The sequence below is a fragment of the Bison bison genome, unplaced genomic scaffold (genome assembly GCF_000754665.1).
Source record: "Bison bison bison isolate TAMUID 2011002044 unplaced genomic scaffold, Bison_UMD1.0 scf7180017864538, whole genome shotgun sequence".
In the NCBI taxonomy this organism is placed as follows: domain Eukaryota; kingdom Metazoa; phylum Chordata; class Mammalia; order Artiodactyla; family Bovidae; genus Bison; species Bison bison.
In genome coordinates, this window is record NW_011495086.1 from 5,372,820 (window position 1) to 5,379,941 (window position 7,122).

The window sequence follows — 7,122 nt, forward strand, 5'->3', positions numbered from 1 at the left end:
CTCCTGGAGTTTACACAAACTCTTACCTATCGAGTCAGTGATGCCATCCAACTATCTCATCCTCTGTCACCCCCTTCTCCTCCTGCCCTCAATCTTTCACAAAATCAAGGTCTTTTCCAATGAGTCAGCTCTTCGCATCAGGTAGCCAAATACTGGAGTTTCAGCTTCAACATCAGTCCATCCAATGAACAACCAGAACTGATCTCCATTAAGATGGACTGGTTGGATCTCCTTGCAGTCCAAGGGACTCTCAAGAGTCTTCTCCAACACCACAGTTCAAAAGCATCAATTCTCCAGTGCTCAGGTTTCTAGTCCAACTCTCATATCCATACATGACTACTGGAGAAACTATACCCTTGAGTAGATGGACCTTTTTTGACAAAGTAATGTCTCTGCTTTTTAATATGCTGTCTAGGTTGATCATAACTTTCCTTCCAAGGAAAGCATTTTTGAATGTCATGGCTGCAATCACCAACTGCAGTGATTTTGGAGCCCCCCCAAAATAATGTCACCAATGTTTCCCCATTTTTTTTGCCATGAAGTGATGGGAACAGATGCCATGATCTTCGTTTTCTGAACATTGAGCTTTATGCCAGCTTTTTCACTCTCCTCTTTCACTTTCATCAGGAGGCTTCTTCACTTTCTGCCATAAGGGTGGATCATCTACACATCTTAAGGTACTGATATTTCTCCCGGAAATCTTGATTCCATTTTATGCTTCTTCCAGCCCAGCATTTCTCATGATGTACTCTGCATATAAGTTAAATAAGCAGGGTGACAATATACAGCCTTGACATACTCCTTTTCCTATTGGGAACCAGTCTGTTGTTCCATGTCTATTTCTAACTGTTGCTTCCTGACCTGCATACAAATTTCTCAAGAGGCAGGTCTGGTGGTCTGGTGTGCCCATCTCTTTTAGAATTTTCCACAGTTATTGTGATACACACAGTCAAAGGCTTTGGCATAGTCAATAAAGCAGAAATAGATGTTTTTTTCTGGAACTCTTGCTTTTTTGATGATCCAGCGGATATTGGCAATTTGATCTCTGGTTCCTCTGCCTTTTCTAAATCCAACTTGAACATCTGGAAGTTCACAGTTTACATATTGCTGAAGCCTGGCTTGGAGAATTTTGAGTATTACTTTGCTAGCATGTGAGATGAGTGCAATTGTGCAGTAGTTTGAGCATTCTTTGGCATTGCCTTTCTTCATGATGTGAATGAAAACTGACCTCGTCCAGTCCTATGGCCACTGCTGAGTTTTTCAAATTTGCTGATATATTGAGTGCAGCACTTTCACAGCATCATCTTTTAAGATATGAAATAGCTCAACTGGAATTCCATCACCTCCACTAGCTTTTTTCATCGTGATACTTCCTAAGGCCCATTTGACTTCACATTCCAGGATGTCTAGCTCTTGGTGAGTGATCACACCATTGTGATTTTCTGGGTCATGAAGATTTTTGTACAGTTCTTCTGTGCATTCTTGCCATCTCTTCTTAATATCCTCTGCTTCTGTTAGGTTCATACCATTTCTGTCCTTTATTAAGCCCATCTTTGCATGAAATGTTCCCTTCGTATCTCTAATTTTCTTGAAATTAGATTGAGTTTCTTGAAGTTTGGGTGTTACCACGATGATCACAATTTAGCATCATAATAAATAACAATAGCAAAGGTAAGAAATCCCAAATATCATTTAAGTAGCTTAGTGTTTTTCTGCATATTATGATACTATCTTGCTGAAAGAAATAACTTTTTAAAATAAAGCTAGACTTGTCTGAAAAAAATTATAAAACTGAATGAAATTTTGCCATTTTTCCCAACATGAATGAAGTTAGAGATTATCATAGTAAGTGAGGTAAGTCAGATAAAGACAGATGTCATACAATATCACTCATAGAGCAATTAAAAAATGATGAAATTGAATTTATTTGCAAAACACAAACCAACTCACAGAAAACAAAATTGTTGCTAAAGGGGAAATGTGAGGAGAGGAATATAACAGGAATTTGGGAGTAACATATAAACACTACTACGTATAGAATAGATAACCATAAGAACCTAGGGTATAGCACAGGGAATTATATTCAAAATTTTGTAATAACCTGTATGCGAAAAGAATCTGAAAAATGGTTGTATTTGGGCTTCCCTGATGGCTCAGACAGTAGAGTCTGCATGCAATACAGAAGACCTGGGTTTGATCCCTGGGTCAGGAAGAATCCCCTAGAGAAGGGAATGGCTAACCACTCCAGTACTCTTGCCTGGAGAATTTCATGAATAGTGGAGCCTAGTGGGCTATTGTCCATGGTGTCACAAAGAGTCAAACATGACTGATGGGCTAACACTTTAACTTTGTTGTTTACCTGAAGCTAACACACAATACTGCAAATCAACTATTCTTCAATAAAAAAATAAATTTAAAAAGCACAGTATAACATGCCAAAGTATAAAGTACACACATCTCATGAATTGATGATAGTACAGGTTTTCTATAGTCACTTAGAAAACATTTATTGGCATGACCTAGTGAAAATAATGGAGAAGGAAATGGCACCCCACTCCAGTACTCTTGCCTGGAAAATCCCATGGACAGAGGAGCCTGGTAGGCTGCAGTCCATGGGGTTGCTAAGAGTTGGACACAACTGAGCGACTTTCCCTTTTCACTTTCATGCATTGGAGAAGGAAATGGCAACCCACTCCAGTGTTCTTGCCTGGAGAATCCCAGGGACGGGGGAGCCTGGTGGGCTGCCGTCTATGGGGTCGCACAGAGTCAGACACTACTGAAGCGACTTAGCAGCAGCCGTGAAAATAAAGAGGAATTTATACTAAAATCCATATACCCACTCCTAGAGAACCTCAAAACTCACCAGAAACATGCAAAAAAATGTTTAAAGCAGTGATGTTTTGATATATAAGTGAATGTATACACACAGCACACACAAATCATGTGTCCTTTGTTTTCATTTAGCTTATTTTAGTGCATATATATATATATGTATCTATATGACACAGATATAACATGTCTAAATCAAATTATAAAAGAGTGCTCTTAATATGATTACAGTCATATGAAGGTTGATACCAGAGAAAGTTTAATAGCATATTGTTTAGTGATATGTTTACTTATCTGATACAGTTAAAAAGATTCAAGTTGATGTATGGCAAAACCAATATAATATTGTAAAGTAATTAGCCTCCAATTAAATAAATTTATATTAAAAAAAGATTTGCTAAAAATGATTAATAAAACATTCAGAATTGGTGATTACCACTGAGAGATCAAAAAGCAGTCTTTGTGAGGAGGAGCACAATTACTCACAAAGGATTGGTTTATTTCCTGAGCTTTGTGCTGGGTCTATGCCTGTTCCTTTTATTATGTTTTAAGTTATATACAACATGTCTAGTCTTGAATGCATATTTTGTAATGGTGTTATATAAGCAATAAAGCAGTGCTTGGAAATATTAGCAATTTTTAGACCGAATACTTAGAGAATCATCACAGTCCCTTTTTTTTTTTTTTTACTTTACAATATTGTTTTGGTTTTGCCATACATCAACATGAATCCGCCACGGGTATACATGTTTTCCCCATCCTGAACCCCCCTCCCACCTCCCTCCCCTGTACCATCCCTCTGGGTTGTCTCAGTGCACTAGCCCCAAGCATCCAGTATCATGCATCAAACCTGGACTGGCGATTCATTTCATATATGATATTATACTTGTTTCAATGCCATTCTCCCAAATCATCCCACCCTCTCCCTCTCCCACAGAGTCCAAAAGACTGTTCTATACATCTGTGTCTCTTTTGCTGTCTCGCAGACTGGGTTATCATAACCATCTTTCTAAATTCCATATATATGCGTTAATATACTGTATTGGTGTTTTTCTTTCTGGCTTACTTCACTCTGTATAATAGGCTCCAGTTTCATCCACCTCATTAGAACTGATTCAAATGTATTCTTTTTAATGGCTGAGTAATACTCCATTGTGTATACGTACTACAGCTTTCTTATCCATTCATCTGCTGATGGACATCTAGGTAAAGTGGTAACCACTCCCCAAGTCCTTACTCCTTTAGGAATGTTCTGCATATAAAATCATATGTACACTTTTGCAAGAGAATGATTAGAAAGATATCATATTTGGTACAGTCATTTAGAAGTTGGAGGAGAAGAAACTCTGCTCATTAAGCACTATACCGTGTTTACCGGAGAGGTTGAAGTCTGTTAACCTCTTTCATTTTGTTCCCTACGTTCATGAGAGAGAACAACCATGAGATGATCTGCGGTAATGAAGCATCACTCTGCATGCTGCCCATCATTGAGTCACTTTGCAAGTTAGTTATGAGAAAACTAGTGTTGTGACATTACCCTATCTGAATGACAGCCTTTCCACTCTGTGGTGAGAGTCTTTCATGGAAACAGATGAGAAAAGACAACTGCTAATATTTACATTACACATATATTATTATTACTGCTATTGTGTTTGGATCTCCATATTTAATACCATAAAAGTCTCTCTATAGCACATAATTCCTATTATAAGATGAATTCTTCAAAATAGAAGGAGAGGGACTTAGCCTGTTTCTATCATCAAGTGTTCCTAGGCAAAATATTCTTAAACAGTGATGAAGGATGACTTTGAAAGTCTCTCTCATTCTAAGTGAGAGACTAGTTCACCTCTTGCCTATCTTAAATATTACATTCTCAGCCTTCTCTAACAAAACTCTGTTTATCATTACCAACTGCTTCTCCCCACTAAAACCCTGCAATTTTATATCCCTGCTCTGCTTATTTTTCCCCTATTTAAAATTCCAGATGGCTCTGTGATACAAGGTTCCTTTTTGGGTCAAATAACATGTTCTAAAATTGATTGTGGTTATTATGGATGCACTTTGTGAATTTACTAAAGTCCACTGAATTGTATGCTTGTAAATGGTACTTGAGCAAGCTCCAGGAGTTGGTGATGGACAGGGAAGCCTGGCATGCTGATGTCCGTGGGGTCGTAAAGAGTCCGACACAACTGAGCGACTGAACTGAAATGGTACTTGGACATGTTTCAATGGACACTTTTAAATGAATTGTATGGTATGTTGATTATATCTTAAAATTGTTTTTAAAAAGATTATAAAGGAGAAAATTTCTCCAAAGTCTAAGTTCTTAGGATCATAGAGGGTGTTCTCTGACATTGGTGCATTAGCGTCTTAGTCTATTTAGTATTCAATAACAAAAATGCCATTGACTAGATGGCTTAAGCAACAGTATTTCTCATAGTTCTGGAGACTGAGAAGTCCCAGATCTAAGCACCAGCACATCTGGCACCTGATGAAGGACACTGTTCCAGGGTTGCCCCTTGTACCCTCACATGAAGGAAGGAGTGGGTGGTAGGAAGCCCTCTAGTGTCTTTTATTTATAAGACCACCAACCCCGACCCCTCCAAACTCATGAATTAATTACCTCACATAGGCTTCAATCCAGTTGCTATCACATTGGGCATTGGGGTTTCAACCTATACATTTTGCTGGGATACAAGCATTTAGGTTCATAGCCATTAAATTCTAAAAACTAATAAACTAGGAGAGAACAAGAATGAAGGTACAATGCAGTGCAAATATCTCAGGTGCTTAAAATCTAGGCTCTGAAAAAAAAATCTAGGCTCTGAATTTCTACTGGATACTTACAGGATGAAATTCAAATATATGAAAACAAGGAAATTGACAGAATAAAATATGACATACAGTCAAAGTAATGAACACAGAATGTAACCTATATTAATAGACAAGATGGTAATAATGTAACACTTCAGTGAGGACTTAGAGTGAGTGCATGAATAAATTCATCTTGTAAACGATCTGCTGCATAGCATTTAAGGAATGATAATAATAATCATAACATAAAACAACAGAGCATAATAGTAATCAATGCCAGTCTTTTCCAGAGTTAAAATCCCGCAGATGATATCTGCAATATAACCAGGGAGAAATTTAAATCTTCCTGATAATTACCTACAAATTTCTGTATGTGAGAACACTGAGACAGGTTATCTCCTGATAGAGGAGGCTGAATGGCTGTATGCCCCCCAAAAATAAGAGTAGAACCAAATAGTAGATGGAAATTTTGTAGGGAACACAACATGTTGCAATGTATTCACTTCCTGAAAACCCACAAATATTCAGAAAATAGGGCTTAATTGTAGATATTATAAAAAGTGCTGTATTTTAGTCAGATTGGTAGAATTTTCCCATATTCTATAAATAATAAATACCATTTGCATAATCATCATCATTCTCTTTGCTGGAACTACACGTGCCTCTTCTCATCTCTGTCCATATTCATTACGTGGGTGACCTTGACCAGGCCCATGGCTTTAAATAACTTCTAAATGTAGTCTCTACTTAATAGCATCAGCCTTGAGCTCTTCATTACATTCAAGATTTGTATATATTCACTAGCTTTTTAGCATCTTCACTTGGGTGAACAATAGGAATCTATCAACTGAGTTCTCAATTATATCCTCTTTCAAACAACCCTGCTTTTCTTTTCTTAAGCACCCCTAGTGAAATCATCATTTTTATTGTGACTCTGAATAAAAAGTATAAAACCCAGAATTTACTGTTCATTCTAATTTTTCTCACAAATACCACAACAGTTCTATAAGCAAGTACTATTAGCTTGACCTTTATAAAAGATTCTGAATTTCTTCCAGTTCCACTATTAACCCCTTTGTTATCCACTGTCTTCTCTCACTTGGAGTATAGTAATACTTTCCTAACATACCCACGTGGTATGTGTGTGTGTGTGTGTGTGTGTGTGTGTGTGTGTGTTAGTCGTGCCTGACTCTTTACACCCACATGGACTGTAGCGAACCAGGCTCCTCTCTCCATGGGATTCTCTAGGCAAGAATATTAGAGTGGGTAGCCATTACCTTCTCCAGGGGATTTTCCTGATAAAATCCAGGATCGAATCCAGGTGTCCTGGCAGGCACTCTTTATGATCTGAGCCACCAGGGAAGCTGCCAAAATACCTGTAAGGTAAGGCAGCCCATTGCCACCAATGTCCCCGAAGCAGCCAGAGTCAGAAAACTGTTTCAAGTGATAATCAGAGTCTGTCAGAATCCTGTTTCTGAT